The sequence below is a fragment of the Bubalus kerabau genome, chromosome 5 (genome assembly GCF_029407905.1).
Source record: "Bubalus kerabau isolate K-KA32 ecotype Philippines breed swamp buffalo chromosome 5, PCC_UOA_SB_1v2, whole genome shotgun sequence".
Lineage (NCBI taxonomy): Eukaryota > Metazoa > Chordata > Mammalia > Artiodactyla > Bovidae > Bubalus > Bubalus kerabau.
In genome coordinates this window covers 131,957,174-131,973,011 of record NC_073628.1, presented here as the reverse complement: position 1 = coordinate 131,973,011, position 15,838 = coordinate 131,957,174, and the positions used below count along the sequence as shown (strand labels likewise).

Sequence of the window (15,838 nt, the reverse complement as noted above, 5' to 3'; positions counted from 1 at the left end):
TGTGCGTGGATGATTGTGGTACCCGAGTTGGGCAGGATCCTAAGAATGGATGCTCTTCTCCAGAACCAGCCTTTTTACGCCCCTGGTTGGAAGAGCAGGAAAAGGTCTTCCTCTTTGGCCTCGGTTCCACCATCCCTTCTCCCCATCCTATTCTCTGGCCTTTCCAGGCTCAAAACATATGTGTTCGAGTCAGCTAAGAGCGCATGATGGGCTAAGAGGGACGCTGAGAAGAGAAACACTGGTTTGAACAAGCCACTCAGCCTCCTGGTCTCTCCTACACTTTCAGGGTCTTCCACGCAGTAAAATGCATCTCCATTTTGTTGTTTAGTCGTGTCTGACTCATTTGTGAGCCCTATGGACTGCAGCCTTCCAGGCTCCTCTGCCCATGGCATTTCGCAAGCAAGAATCCTGGAGTGGGCTGCCATTTCCTCCTCCAGGGGATCTTCCTGACCCAGGGATGGAACCCATGTCTCTTGCGTCTCCTGCATTGGTAGGCGGGTTCTTTACCATTGAGCCACCGGGGAAGCCCATCCTTATTTTAGATGACAGCTAATGATTTTTTCCCTAGAAAACCTTCCCTGGCAAAGCCAATGTAATCTCCAAGCTTCTGGCAAGATGTTTGATGCTTTCCCTTATTTCCCCTCCGTGCCTTCATAAAATCTCCTAAGGACTCCACGTCTCTGGGCCAGACCTGGCCTACTTACAGTCTCCAGCCGTATCTGCCAAATCTGGTGCCATTTGCCGTCAGTACTTTAAGACTCTTTTTTTTTAATTTCAAAGTCTTCAGTTTCACCATAGGTCCCACCAAAACCAGATGCCTTGCGTAGGCTAACCTTCACAGCTTTATACTGCCTGTCTGGGCCCTGCAGGCATTTGCAATCTCCATCCCTCAACTTTAGGCAAAATCGCTTCCACGACAACCCTCAGATCCATGTGTCCCCCCACCGTACTTCAGGCTGAAGGCAGGGTGTGTCTGTATCTACCACATGTTTTCTAATATCTAAAACAGTGCCGGGCATTCAGCTTTCTATAGATTTGGCGAACACGTAATCCTTGAGGGAAAAAAAAGACTATCAGAAAAGTCTGCTTCTTAAGAGTTCCTTAGGCATGAGTGCAGGACAGAGTGAAAATGGGACTGATCCTGCCTCCATACTAAACAAAACTCCTGTTCCTTATTATGGCCTAATAGGTGGAAACATTTTTTTTTATAAACAGGTTTAAAATTTTTATTTTATTTTTTACAGAGGGCAAGGATTGGTGGAAGAAAGAATATGACTTTGTTAAGACTAGAAAAAAAGCCCCCCCTTTTTTTTTCTCATCTAACTGGGTCCTGGGCTTGATTATAAGCTCCCTGGAGGAGAATGCAGTGGTCACTTGACATTCTCAGCACACACAGGAAGAGATGTTTTAATGAACAGACCTGTTGGGCTCTTTTTCTTCTTCTTCTTCTTTTTTTTTTCTTTGTGTGTATGTGTGTGTGTGTCCAGAGACATCTCATAGAAATAGTGTCTAATTAAATAAATATGATTCCAAATCTGTCATATGAATTTGGATATGCTTCTCCCTGGGCAAGATCTACCTGGCTTTGAAGCCTCTTAAAGGAAAATGTTGAGAATGGAACACTAAAGATTTAGAATGCAAAAAAAAAAAAAAAAAGGAGGTTTAGAATGCACCAAAGTAGACTTCCCTGGTGGGCCACTGGTTGAGACCGCGTCCTCCAGTGTAGGGGGTGTGGGTTCGACCCCTGGTCTGGGAGCTCAGATCCCACATGCCTCACAGTCGAAAATAGCAAAACATAAAACAGAAGCAAATTGCAACAAATTCAATAAAGACTTAAAAAAAAAGAGAACGGACTAAAAAATTCCAAAATAGGGACAATCTATGGCTTCCCTGGTGACTCAGATGCAATGCAGGAGACCCAGGTTCCATCCCTGGGTCGGGAAGATCCCCTGGAGAAGGGAACGGCTACCCACTCCAGTATTCTTGCCTGGAGAAGCCCATGGACACAGGAGCCTGGCAGGCTGCAGTCCTTGGAGTTCACAGCAAGTCAGACACAACTGAGTGACTGACACTTTCACTTTCATTATAAACACAGAGGGGTCTGCTGAGTCCTTGAGGACGGATTTCAAATTTTTAAAAAGATACCACTTGAAACTGGAGTTTTCTTCAGAAGTCTGATTGATTACATATTTTTGGCACATCCCTCTGATGCCTTTCAACCTCATCCTCAGCTTTCTGCTCCCCATTTCTTTTCTCTACGTTCCTCCGTCTCCTCCCCACCATCCCAGTGTCTCCCTGCCTTCCCTGGTTGCCTACTTTTTCTAAATGAGTTCGCGTTCCTGCCTCTGTTCTCAGGGTCGCCTACCCTGCCACCCGGCTCCCGGGACAGCTTCCATTTAAAATGCGTGCATCTCAGCCATCTCAGTCCACAAAAGCTATTTCAGGTACGGTATTCAAGCAGCACATTAAAAACAACTAAAGCAAGCACATGCTTGGGAATTTTATGGAACGGTAAAACATTTGTGCAGCTACTTCCCACAGACAGGAGTGGGTTTGGAAGGCCATTTCGTCTCGCACAGAAACTCAGCTGGTCTTAATTCTTTGCCTCTCAGCACGCTGGAGCGCTAGCCCCTTGCTTCTCCTAGCTCCACTTGCAGGCGAGGGGCTAAGCCAGACGTTCAGGGCCAGGCTTCTCTGAACTTCCCTTTCCTTTGGTCTTCTCCTCCATCAGCACACGGTTATTTTTTCAGTATTTCCGGCATAACTGTTTTTATTTAGTTGCGGGGTAGTCTGTAAGGTTACAGACCATTCCTCTTGATACACTTCTGCACGTTTCTCTGCTACAGCTTAACGGCTCCAGCCTTTTCAGAGAAATGGCTCACTTTGTAGAGAAATATATGGCCCATCTGTCATCACACAAAAGTGGACTTGACCACATATCCTTGGAGAATTTTCAAACAATTCCCAGAGCAAGGATGGTGACCCTTTCTCTGCCTGACTGAATTTCATCCATAGCCTTTCCTGGGGCCAAGGGGATAGGAAAACTGATTAGAAATTATGAAAGTGCGTTTAATCGTTCTTAAAACATCCTCAAATGAAAAGCACCATTTAATCCATTGTGCAGATAGCTAGAAACACACAGAGTCTAGTGGCTCAAAGCTCTGTCTTTCTCAGCTTTTCTACCATCAATCAAATGTCCAAAGGGAGCTAATGTCATATGCTTAAGTGGTCTAAAATACCAAAATGGCCATTTTTCAAAGAAGTGCTTCTTCGCTTAAGACACACTGTCCAGGAGTCTTTCATGACAGGATCTCTCGTTACTATGCGAGGGTCCTTTCCAAGCCACTCAGAGGGAAAAAGATTTTTCATGAGCAACTTCTAATACTTTATACTGTATAAGAGTTTTCATGGGATTTGGAATAATTTTAAATCAAGAATTCTATAAAAGAACATATTCTTGTTTAATCTAATTAACAAGGAAGAAACCAGATTGAAAGTTTTTTTGTTATTTTACCCATTTTGAGGCAATATAATTTGATGGCAAGTACATAGGCTCAAGAGTCCAAATTGAGTATTCAGCCATCTACTGTACCATCCGGAACTAGCTTCCTCACCTCCAGAGCCTCAGTTTCTTCATCTGTAAGTTGGGGGTGTTAAGCCCAGCCTCGCAGATTTGCTAAAGAAATTAGACATGCGTGAGTGCACAGTCACTTAGTCATATCTTTGCGGCCTCATGGACTGTAGCCCGCCAGGGTCCTCTGTCCATGGGATTTTTCAGGCAAGAGTACTGGAGTGGATTGCCATTTCCTTCTCCAGGGGATCTTCCCGACCCATGGATCCAACCTCTACCCACTGTGTCTCCTGCCCTGCAGGTAGATTCTCTACCTGCTCAGCATTTAGGAAGCCTTGAAAGAAATTTGATGATGCACACAAAGCAGTGATGGTTGGGTCAGACACACAGCATGCGTTAATGTTTGGGACTCAGAGTACAGATGCAAACCAAAACATTTCATAATTATCATGGCTTGGCTTAGTCTTTCAAAATTGTGAGGGGTATTTTATAGGGCTCTTGGTTGGGTCTATCAACTTATTCATGGACTTCTTTATATCACCATTATAGCTTTGGTATAAGAATTATATAAGAGAAACAAAACTCTTTATGTTCACTGAAACTTAATTCCAGATGGTTTGGTGTGAGGAGGAATCTGGTGGAAACAGCTTCAGGTGCTCACGGTGGAGTCACTGTCTCGGGTGTCCCCAGGCAGACCCCGGCCCGAGACCAGGGAGTTCAGGCCCTGGGGGGTTGGTTAGGGACACATCCCAGGAGAAAACCAGGAAGGGGGCGGGGAAGCAGGATAGGAGAGCAGACTGAGTGAAGAAGGGGTCGCTTTACATCAAACGCCACCCTTCTGGATCCCACAGCGGGGCTCTGAAGTGCAAATTGTGTGCAGGGTGGGGTTCATCCTAGCTCAGGGCAAGGAAGCTGGGCTCAGCACCTCTCACCAAGCTGGGCTTGGCTACAGGCTGTGGACTGGTGGTCTGGAGGGGACTGCAAACTCCAGGGGTTTCCATCTCTGTGGCAAACAGTCAGGGCAGTTCCAGCGGCCCCAGGACTCCAGAAAGGATGGCAGGTGGGCCGTAAAATCCCCAGACAAAACAGAGGGGAGTGGGGGAGGGGAAGGGCAGGAGGGCAGGTAGGGGTGACCAGCACTCAGCAGAGGTCCAAGGATTTGTTGTCGTTTCTTGTTGCTGTTGTTGTTGTTGAGTCGCTCAGTCGTGTCTGACTGTGACCCCATGGACTGCAGCACATCAGGCTTCCCTGTCCCTCACCATCGCCTGGAGCTTGGTCAAACTCATACCCATTGAGTCGATGATGCCATCCAACCATCTCATCCTCTGTCGTCTCCTTCTCCTCCTGCCCTCAATCCTCCCCAGCATCAGAGGTTCAAGGATACAGGGATCTAAGGGGATCTGAGCCCTGACAGCACCCACTCCTCATCACATGGCTAACCCGGCACCAGTGAGCCCAACTTCACAAGGGAGCAGATTTGCAAATATAAGACTGTTTAAACGTCAAAAAGGAAATAAAATAGCATCTTTTTCCTGCCTACCTATTTTTTTAAGAATGTCCTCACTTGGGACTTCCCTGGTGGTCCAGTGGCTAAGACTCCCAATGCAGCGGGCCTGTGTTCAATCCCTGGTCAGGGAACTAGATCCCACATACTGAATGAGGACCAAAGATCCTGCCAGCTGCAGCTAAGACCCAGTGCAGCACAATAAATAAATTTAAAAAAAGAAGAAGAAAAATGCCCTCACTTTAAGAAAATACTGAAAATGAAGTTTTTGCACGCATTCTGACCCCAAATTGTCCAAATTTAACCCATTTCCATTCCAGTCTGAGAATATCAGCCCAGGTAAACTCTGAGCTCCAACAGTGATAACAGAGCCCTTCAATCCTAATGCTCTCTGCAATTTACAAATCATTGCCAAATGTGTTATTTGCCCACAGCCCCTTGAAATACATATAACAAGAATCATATGCTACCCCATTCCCCATCTTACAGATGAAAACCAAGGCTCGGAAGTTAAACATGCCAGAGGTCATATGACAAATGGAAGAACTGGAATTCAGTCCCAGGCTTGCTAATTCCAGTGCTTTCTCTAAGCGTCTGAATGGAGGCATACCAAGCGCCCGTGAGACGGCACTGCGGTAGGGACCCTCTGCCGTCCATCTGGCACGGATACCCTGTGGACCCTGAACAGTCCACCAGTTAGAACTCTCAGCTGAGCTCATTTCGACGTGAGGGGCGATTGGGTCCCTTGGGTTTCTGGTCCCCTCTGATGGCTCTCAGTTCTTCACTCATTCTGTAAATGCAAGCTCTCTGTCTTTTTGTCTCCGGCTGCATGGACACTTCTTAGCTCATCTTATAACTACTCTTATCCTTTCAAATCTAAACTGTCATATTTTGATGACCTGTGAATCCATTCCTCTTTAGAAGAAATTACTGTCTGGTCCTTAAGATGTCTGTAGCCAAAAATCTACCGGCTAACCAACTGTGCCTCCAATTTAACAAGACAAACTAGTAACTTGCCTTAAGACTGTTTTCCTCCCAAATCCCCTTATCACCTTACATCGGCTATCTTTGGTAGAAGCTGCAGCATTCAATCTCCCTGGAAAGTATCACATGTCTGCATTTCACAAATTTTGCAATATCAAAAACCCCAGAATCTGCCTATAAAACAAAATGCAGAATGGAAAACATTTGGATTCTATTTGTTTAAAAATGTTAAGTTTTTTGCCAAATTGAACGTCTCAACTAAAAACTGACAGTGTCTGTGTCAAAATTTTAACTGTACACAGGATGTTTGTGGCAAAGACGGCCGAACAATGAAGCAAGTCTGAATTTGCACAGACAAATGAGCTGCCCTTCTCTGCTGAGATGATCAGTATTTGTCTTACCCAAGAGGCGATGACCCGAACTGGATGTCTGAAGTATAATTTATGCAGGAATAGTTCTGTAACTACATTTACATAAACTGTAAAGATATTTAATAAATATAGTATTTATATTTGGAGAAGGCAATGGCACCCCACTCCAATACTCTTGCCTGGAAAATCCCATGGATGGAGGAGCCTGGTGCACTGCAGTCCATGGGGTCTCTAGGAGTCGGACACGACTGAGTGATTTCACTTTCACTTTTCACTTTCATGCATTGGAGAAGGAAATGGCAACCCACTCCAGTGTTCTTGCCTGGAGAATCCCAGGGACGGGGGAGCCTGGTGGGCTGCCGTCTGTGGGGTCACACAGAGTCGGACACGACTGACGCGACTTAGCAGCAGCAGCAGCAGCAGTATTTATATTTACAAAACAGGAAACAGACTCACAGACTTAAAGAATGAACTTCTGGTTACCAGAGGGGAAGGGTAGGGAGACATTGGGAATTTGGGATGGACCTGGACACACTGCTGTATTTAAAATAGATAATCAACAAGGACCTCCTGTGCAGCACAGGGAACTCTGCTCAATACTCAGGAATAACCTAAATGGGAAAAGAACTTGAAAAACAATAGATACAAATATATGTATAACTGAATCACTTTGCTGTACACACACCTGAAACTAACACAACATTGTCAAACAGCTCTACTCCAACATAAAATAAAAATGTTTAATAAAATTTTTAAAATTACATAAAACATCATCTACATTGGTTTGTCAAGATAAACATATTGAAAACTAGAATAGCGTCTATGCTGTGTATATGTTTCCTCATCATAATTTCAATGTTAATTTTACCCATTGTCAAAATAAATGAGAATTTTAAAATTATTCTTTTTTTAAAAAAGAATTAAATGCCGACTTAGAAAGCTGGATCGGTTACATAAACCATCAGATGAACAAGTGACGGATGCTGCAGGCTTTGTCTTAGTCCCTGCATTCCATCCATTAGCTTAGAAATATCCCTGTCTTGGGAACTTCCTGGCTGTCCAGTGGTTAGGAACCTGCCTTCCAGCGCAGGGGACCGGGGTTCCACCTTAGCTTGGTCAGGAAACTAAGGTGTTGAGGGTAACTAAGCCCCGGGGGCCACATTTACTGAGCCCACACGCTGCAGCTAGAGAATCCCACATGTCACAAAGATCCAGGGCAACAAAGAAAAGTTTTTAATTAAATAAAGTAAATGCAGCCCTGTCCTCTTAAGGGGCTGTGTCCATGTGGGGTGCCGTGCCACTAACCTGCGACACTCTTGACTTCTGTCTCCCAATCAGCAGACTCTTTCTCCAAGAAGTTACTCTTGATTTTTCAGATGACAGTTACTGATGAGAGAGCTAAGGATTTTTAATAACATTTCTACAGAGTGAGATAAACACCTCTACATAGTCCACTCCAAGCCACAGGCTCATCTCAGCAGACAAGAGAGCCTGGACCCTGCCAGTTTCACAAGAATGCCAGCTTTCCACATCCTTCTCTTGGTAGGCATTGCTCCAGACATGAAGTACTTCATAGTATAGAATTTGCTAAAGTATGACTTCTGTTTTTAAAAACTCATGCAAGCTAAGACAACTAGTTAAGCATTAAAGTGTGTTTCCTTATTTCTCAATGTGATTTAGTAGCTCTCATTGGACAGACCAGTTTCCGGGTGGGCAGGCCCCGTCTTGGTCTTCCGTGTGGCCCTGGTGTCCAGCACGGGGCTCTGACCCAGAGTGCTCACTAGCGGGGTGGAAGAAAAATTAACGAGGGCTTTCCAGGTGGCACTGTGGTAAAGAACCCGTCTGACAATGCAACAGATGAAAGAGATGTGTGTTTGATCCCTGGCTTGGAAAGATCCCCTGTGGAAAGAAACAGCAACCCAATATTCTCGCCTGGAAAATTTCGTGGACGGGGGGTCTGGTGGACTGCAGCCCACGGGGTCACAAAGAGTCAGACACAACTGAACGACTAAGCACCCTTAAGAGGAAAGCAAAATATTACTAATCCTGACATGTTTTTTCTGCTATTTGCCTTTAGTTGAGAAATTAGAACAGACAGTAACTTTCTAATTCCTTTTAGTTTGTTGTTGTTTAGTTGCTGAGTCTTGACTCTTAGCAACCCCGTGGACTGTAGCCCTCCAGGCTCCTCTGTCCATGGGATTCTCCAGGCAAGAGTACTGGAGTGGATTGCCATTTCCTTCTCAGGGGATCTTCCTGACCCAGGGATCGATTCTGCAGCTCCTGCAGGTTAAGTGATCCTAATTTAGTTCCCTTTAGTTAATTTTAGATCCTTATTTAATCCTTTACTTAATTTTAGATCCTTTTAGTTAAGTGATCCTAATTTTGCTGACCATGGCTTGCAAGGGTTGCAAATTTCAATTCTCTGCTAATCCCAAATAAACCCACATTTGCTGGAGAAATAACTGGAAGTTTTTTTTTTTTTTTTTTTTCAGTCAGTTCAGTCGCTCAGTCCTACCTGACTCTTCGTGACCCTGTGGACTGCAGCACGCCAGGCTTCCCTGTCCTTCACCTTTTCCTTTTTTGTTTGGTTCTGGTGGCACCTTCCAGCATACATGATCTCAGTTCCCCACCAAGGACTGAACCCACTCCCCCTGCCATGAGAGTGCGGAGTCCGAACCACTGGACCACCAGGGACGTCCCTAAACACTGGACTTTCTTACTCTCTACGTATCGACATTCTAGGAATCAGCGAACTAAAATGGACTGGAATGCGTGAATTTAACTCAGATGACCATTATATCTACTACTGTGGGCAGGAATCCCTTAGAAGAAATAGAGTAGCCATCATGGTCAACAAAAGAGTCCAAAATGCAGTACTTGGATGCAATCTCAAAAACGACAGAATGATCTCTGTTCGTTTCCAAGGCAAACCATTCAATATCATGGTAATCCAAGCCTATGCCCCAACCAGTAACACTGAAGAAGCTGAAGTTGAACAGTTCTATGAAGACCTACAAGACCTTTTAGAACTAACACCCAAGAAAGATGTCCTTTTCATTATAGGGGACTGGAATGCAAAAGTAGGAAGTCAAGAAACACCTGGAGTAACAGGCAAATTTAGCCTTGGAGTACGGAATGAAGCAGGGCAAAGGCTAATAGAGTTTTGCCAAGAGAATGCACTGGTCATAGCAAACACCCTCTTCCAACAACACAAGAGAAGACTCTACACATGGACATCACCAGACGGTCAATACCGAAATCAGATTGATTATATTCTTTGCAGCCAAAGATGGAGAAGCTCTATACAGTCAGCAAAAACAAGACCGGGAGCTGACTGTGGCTCAGATCATGAACTCCTTATTGCCAAATTTAGACTTAAATTGAAGAAAGTAGGGAAAACCACTAGACCATTCAGGTATGACCTAAATCAAATCCCTTATGATTATACAGTGGAAGTGAGAAATAGATTTAAGGGCCTAGATCTGATAGATAGAGTGCCTGATGAACTATGGACGGAGGTTTGTGACATTGTACAGGAGACAGGGATCAAGACCATTCCCACAGAAAAGAAATGCAAAAAAGCAAAATGGCTGTCTGGGGAGGCCTTACAAATAGCTGTGAAAAGAAGAGAAATGAAAAGCAAAGCAGAAAAGGAAAGATATAAGCATCTGAATGCAGAGTTCCAAAGAATACAAGGAGAGATAAGAAAGCCTTCCTCAGTGATCAATGCAAATAGAGAAAAACAACAGAATGGGAAAGACTAGAGATCTCTTCAAGAAAATTAGAGATACCAAGGGAACATTTGATGCAAAGATGGGCTCAATAAAGAATAGAAATGGTATGGATCTAACAGAAGCAGAAGATATTCAGAAGAGGTGGCAAGAACACACAGAAGGACTGTATGAAAAAGATCTTCATGACCCAGATAATCACGATGGTGTGATCACTCACCTAGAGCCAGACATCCTGGAATGTGAAGTCAAGTGGGCCTTAGAAAGCATCACTATGAACAAAGCTAGTGGAGGTGATGGAATTTCAGTTGAGCTATTTCAAATCCTGAAAGATGATGCTATGAAAGTGCTGCACTCAATATGTCAGCAAATTTGAAAAACTCAGCAACGGCCACAGGACTGGAAAAGGTCAGTTTTCATTCCAATCCCAAAGAAAGGCAATGCCAAAGAATGCTCAAACTACCACACAATTGCACTCATCTCACATGCTAGTAAAGTAATGCTCAAAATTCTCCAAGCCAGGCTTCAGCAATATGTGAACCGTGAACTTCCAGATGTTCAAGCTGGTTTTAGAAAAGGCAGAGGAAAAAGAGATCAAATTGCCAACATCCACTGGATCATCAAAAAAGCAAGAGACCTCCAGGAAAAAATATCTATTTGTGCTTTATTTACTATGCCAAAGCCTTTGACTGTGTGGATCACAATAGACTGTGGAAAATTCTGAAAGAGATGGGACCACCAGACCAGCTGACCTGCCTCTTGAGAAACCTATATGCAGGTCAGGAAGCCACTGGACATGGAACAGACTGGTTCCAAATAGGAAAAGGAGTACGTCAAGGCTGTATATTGTCACCCTGCTTTTTTAACTTACATGCAGAGTACATCATGAGAAATGCTGGGCTGGAAGAAGCACAAGCTGGAATCAAGATTGCCGGGAGAAATATCAATAACTTGAGATATGCAGATGACACCACCCTTATGGCAGAAAGTGAAGAGGAACTAAAGAGCCTCTTGATGAAAGTGAAAGAAGAGAGTGAAAAAGTTGGCCTAAAGCTCAGCATTCAGAAAACGAAGATCATGGCATCCGGTCCCATCACTTCATGGGAAATAGATGGGGAAACAGTGTCAGACTTTATTTTTTTTGGCTCCAAAATCACTGCAGATGGTGATTGCAGCCATGAAATGAAAAGACGCTTACTCCTTGGAAGGAAAGTTATGACCAATCTAGACAGCATATTAAAAAGCAGAGACATTACTTTGCCAACAAAGGTCTATCTAGTCAAAGCTATGGTTCTTCCATTGGTCATGTATGGATGTGAGAGTTGGACTGTGAAGAAAGCTGAGCACTGAAGAATTGATGCTTTTGAACTGTGGTGTTGGAGAAGACTCTTGAGAGTCCCTTGGACTGCAAAGAGATCCAACCAGTCCATCCTAAAGGATATCAGTCCTGGGTGTTCATTGAAAGGACGGATGCTGAAGCTGAAACTCCAGTACTTTGGCCACCTGATGTGAAGAGCTGACTCATTGGAAAAGATCCTGATGCTGGGAAAAATTGAGGGCAGGAGGAGAAGGTGACAGCAAAGGATGAGATGGCTGGATGCCATCACCAACTCAATGGACATGGGTTTGGGTGAACTCTGGGAGTTGGTGATGGACAGGGAGGCCTGGCATGCTGTGATTCATGGGGTTGCAAAGAGTCAGACATGACTGAGCAACTGAACTGAACTGAACTGAACTTAACACAAGTCAGATCTCTAGAAAGGCTGAGGTATGGAAGGAAAGAAGAGTCAATCTCATTCACAATGTGATCTCGGCAGGTTTATAGGTCTCTTTACAAGGAAAGGAGTGTCTTGTTTTAATTAAGTGCCCATTAGACTTAAACTCTTTTTTTTTTAATCTCCCCAATATTTTATTTTGAAATTTCTCAAACCCACCAAATTGTTGCAATAATATAACAAACATTCATATATCATTCACCTGGATTTACCAGTTCTCCACATATTAGTATTTTGTTTTATTTATCTCTCAAATATTTGTATTTCATATGTATATATATACATCTATATGTGTATATATTTTAGAGAAGGAAATGGCAACCCACTCCAGTATTCTTGCCTAGGAAATCCCATGGACAAAGTCTGAGCCTGGTGGGCTACAGTCTATGGGGTCTCAAAGAGTCAGATATGACTTAGCAACCGAGCACATCTATCTACATTGCTGGATATAGATGTGTATACATATAGATCTATATGCATATCAGCTCAGTCACTCACTCGAGTCCGACTCTGCAACCCCATGGACTGCAGCACACCAGGCTTGCCTGTCCATCACCAGCTACCAGAGCTTACTCAAACTCATGTGCATCAAGTTGGTGATGCCATCCAACCATCTCATACTTCAATTTTTCTCAGCCATTTGAAAATTAGTTACAAAGATGATAATTCACCTTAAACTCCCTTCTATGTGTCTCCTAAGAGCAAAGGCATTCTCCTTCAAAACTACAACTTGATTATCTCAGGAAATAAATGTAATATTACACAAGAATACTTCCAAACATAAATCCTCATTCAAATTTCCCTATTGTCATCAAAATGCTCTTCAGAGCTGTTCCGTGTGTGTGCGCGATATCCAGAGTCCAGTCCAGGGGTCCACCTTGCTTCTGGCTGCCAGCTCGCCCTGTCTCCTTTACCCCAGGGCTGGTCCCCTGTCTGTGGCTGAATCTCATGACCTTGATATTTTGAGTAACCCAGCTAACTGTCTTGCAGATGGAGAGTGTCTCCTGATCTGGATGTTTCTGATTCCCACCTCATGACTGTATCAGGTTGAACATTCTTTGGAAGAGTAAGTGTGGCGTGCACGATGTTTTATAGTTTCCTTACATCATATCAGGAGACATGCCATGAGAGTTTATCCCATTGCTGCTGAGCACAAAGTTGATCTCTTCTTTAACATGATATATGCGAGGATTATCCATTGTAAAAGTACCTTTTTCCTGTTTGTATTTAATGCATCTTCTGTGGGTAACGTGCTAAGACTGTGTGACTATCTTGTTCCACCACAAACATTTACATAATGGGCTTCATATCTGCTGATAATCCTTGCCTGAATTGATTATAGATGTGGTTGTAGAGCAGTGATTTTTAAATTCTATTACTCGTTTTACATTTGTCAGCTGGCATTCTGTGCAGCAGAGTCCCTCCCATCCCCTCTCTTTCTTAAATACCCCCATGCACGCACACATTCTTCCTAGTCACAGTAAGGACACATTGCATGTTCTTGTTTTGGACGCTCAAATTGTCCTGTTTGGCTTGCTGGACCCTCTTCAGGCCAGCCCCTGCCTCCCGTCCACACCCACCCCTCCTTCTCTGTGTTCCCTCTGGCTTTCAGAAACAACAAAACGTTTCAGGCTCACCTTGTACTTTCCTCTGCCCAGACATGGACTCAGCCCTGTCTCAGTGGAGTCCTGATTCCTTGAAGAGAACAATGGAATTTGGAAACCAAGATTTGTCAGTGTGCTTACTGCTGCAAGTTATACTTCCTAAAAACAGAGATGGTGTCTGGCTTGTCTTATATCCCTAGAGTTAAAGTACAGGATCTTGTACAGCATAGGTGCTCAATAAACTCAAGTTGGACGTTAGCACGCTAATGAAATGGATACAATGTCAAAGATTATTACATGCTGTCCAAGGGCAGTAAATAGCTGTTGTCCACAAGGTCTCTGATCACGTTTTAGTCTGTGACATTGCCAGCCACAGAGTTAGACCCTTCAGTGACCTTACTCTTTTCTTTTTCGAATATTGATTGGGTCATAAGTATGCTTTCACTTTTAGGGGCCATTTTTGATGGCTAACTAAATAAAAACATGGACCTATCTATACAGAGGACCGGATGTGTGCATGCATGCTAAGTCGCTTCAGTCATGTCCAACTCTTTGTGACCCCATGGACTGTAGCCCACCAGGCTTCTCTGTCCATGGGGATTCTCCAGGCAAGAATACAGGAGCGGATTGCCATGCCCTCCTCCAGGGATCTTCCTGGCCCGGGGATTGAACTTGTGTCTCTTACATCTACCTGCAGTGGCAGGTGGGTTCTTCACCACTAGCACTATCTGGGAAGCCCCAGAGGACCAGATACATACGTACATACATATATTGATATATGTGTGTATATGCAGAAAAATCCAGATAAAAGAAATGTGGGATTCAGTGTTGAATATTTTTCCCCCCTCAATTCACAAATGCAACCATTTGAGGCAGACCACTCATTTAGCTGTCCACTAATCCTTTATCCTTACAAATAGCTGAGAAAAGAAGAGAAGTGAAAGGCAGAAGAGAAAAGGGAAGATTCATCCATCTGAATGCAGAGATCCAAAGAATAACAAGGGGAGATAAAGCCTTCCTCAGTGATCAATGCAAAGAAATAGAGGAAAACAATAGAGTGGGAAAGACTAGAGATCTCTTCAAGAAAATTAGAGATACCAAGGGAACATTTCATGCAAAGATGGGCTCAATAAAGGACAGAAATGGTATGGACCTAACAGAAGCAGAAGATAATTAGAAGAGGAGACAAGAATATACAGAAGAACTGTACAAAAAAGATCTTAATGACCCAGATAACCACAATGGTGTGATCATTGACCTAGAGCCAGACATCCTGGAGTGCAAAGTCAAGTGGTCTTAGGAAGCATCACTACAAACAAAGCTAGTGGAGGTGATGGAATTCCAGTTGAGCTATTTCAAATCCTGAAAGATGATGCTGTGAAAGTGCTGCACTCAATATGCCAGCAAATTTGGAAAACTCAGCAGTGGCCACAGGACTGGAAAAGGTCAGTTTTCATTCCAACCCCAAAGACAGGCAATGCCAAAGAATGCTCAAACTACCGCACAATTGCACTCATCTCACATGCTAGCAAAGTAATGCTCAAAATTCTCCAAGCTAGTCTTCAACAGTTCAGAAACCAAGAATTTTCAGATCTTCAAGCAGGATTTAGAAAAGGCAGAGGAACTGAAGATCAAATTGCCAACATACATTGGATCATCGAAAAAGCAAGAGAGTTCCAGAAAAACATCTACTTCTGCTTTATTGACTACGCCAGAGCCTTTGACTGTGTGGATCACAACAAACTGTGGAAAATTCTGAAAGAGATGGGGATACCAGACCACCTTACATGCCTCCTGAGAAAACTGTATGCAGATCTAGAAGCAACAGTTAAAACCGGACATGGAACAATGGACTGATTCCAAATTGGGAAAAGAGCATGTCAAGGCTGTATATTGTCATCTTACTTATTTAACTTATATGCCGAAGCACAAACCGGAATCAAGATTGCTGGGAGAAATATCAAAAGCCTCAGATATGCAGATGACACCACCCTTATGGCAGAAAGTGAAGAGGAACTAAAAAGCCCCTTGATGAAAGTGAAAGAGGAAAGTGAAAAAGTTGGCCTAAAGCTTAGCATTCAGAAAACGAAGATCATGGCATCTGGTCCCATCACTTCATGGCAAATAGATGGGGAAACAGTGGAAACAGTGAGAGGCTTTATTTCCTTGGGCTCCAAAATCACTGCAGATGGTGACTGCAGCCATGAAATTAAAGGACGCTTACTCCTTGGAAGGAAAGCTGTGACAAACCGAGACAGCATATTCAAAAGCAGAGCGATTACTTTACCGACAAAAGTC

The 15,838-nt window shown here is 43.7% G+C and overlaps 1 long non-coding RNA gene across 1 annotated transcript; it reads right to left on the bottom strand.

Annotated features, from left to right (window-relative positions):
- Positions 1 to 3,472: 3,472 nt before the first annotated feature.
- LOC129653443 (uncharacterized) lies at positions 3,473 to 13,619 on the bottom strand. Its single transcript, XR_008715131.1, has 3 exons — positions 13,574 to 13,619; positions 7,736 to 7,816; positions 3,473 to 3,676 (listed from the first exon to the last, which is right to left on the bottom strand). It is a non-coding gene; the product is annotated as an uncharacterized LOC129653443 (long non-coding RNA).
- Positions 13,620 to 15,838: the final 2,219 nt, after the last annotated feature.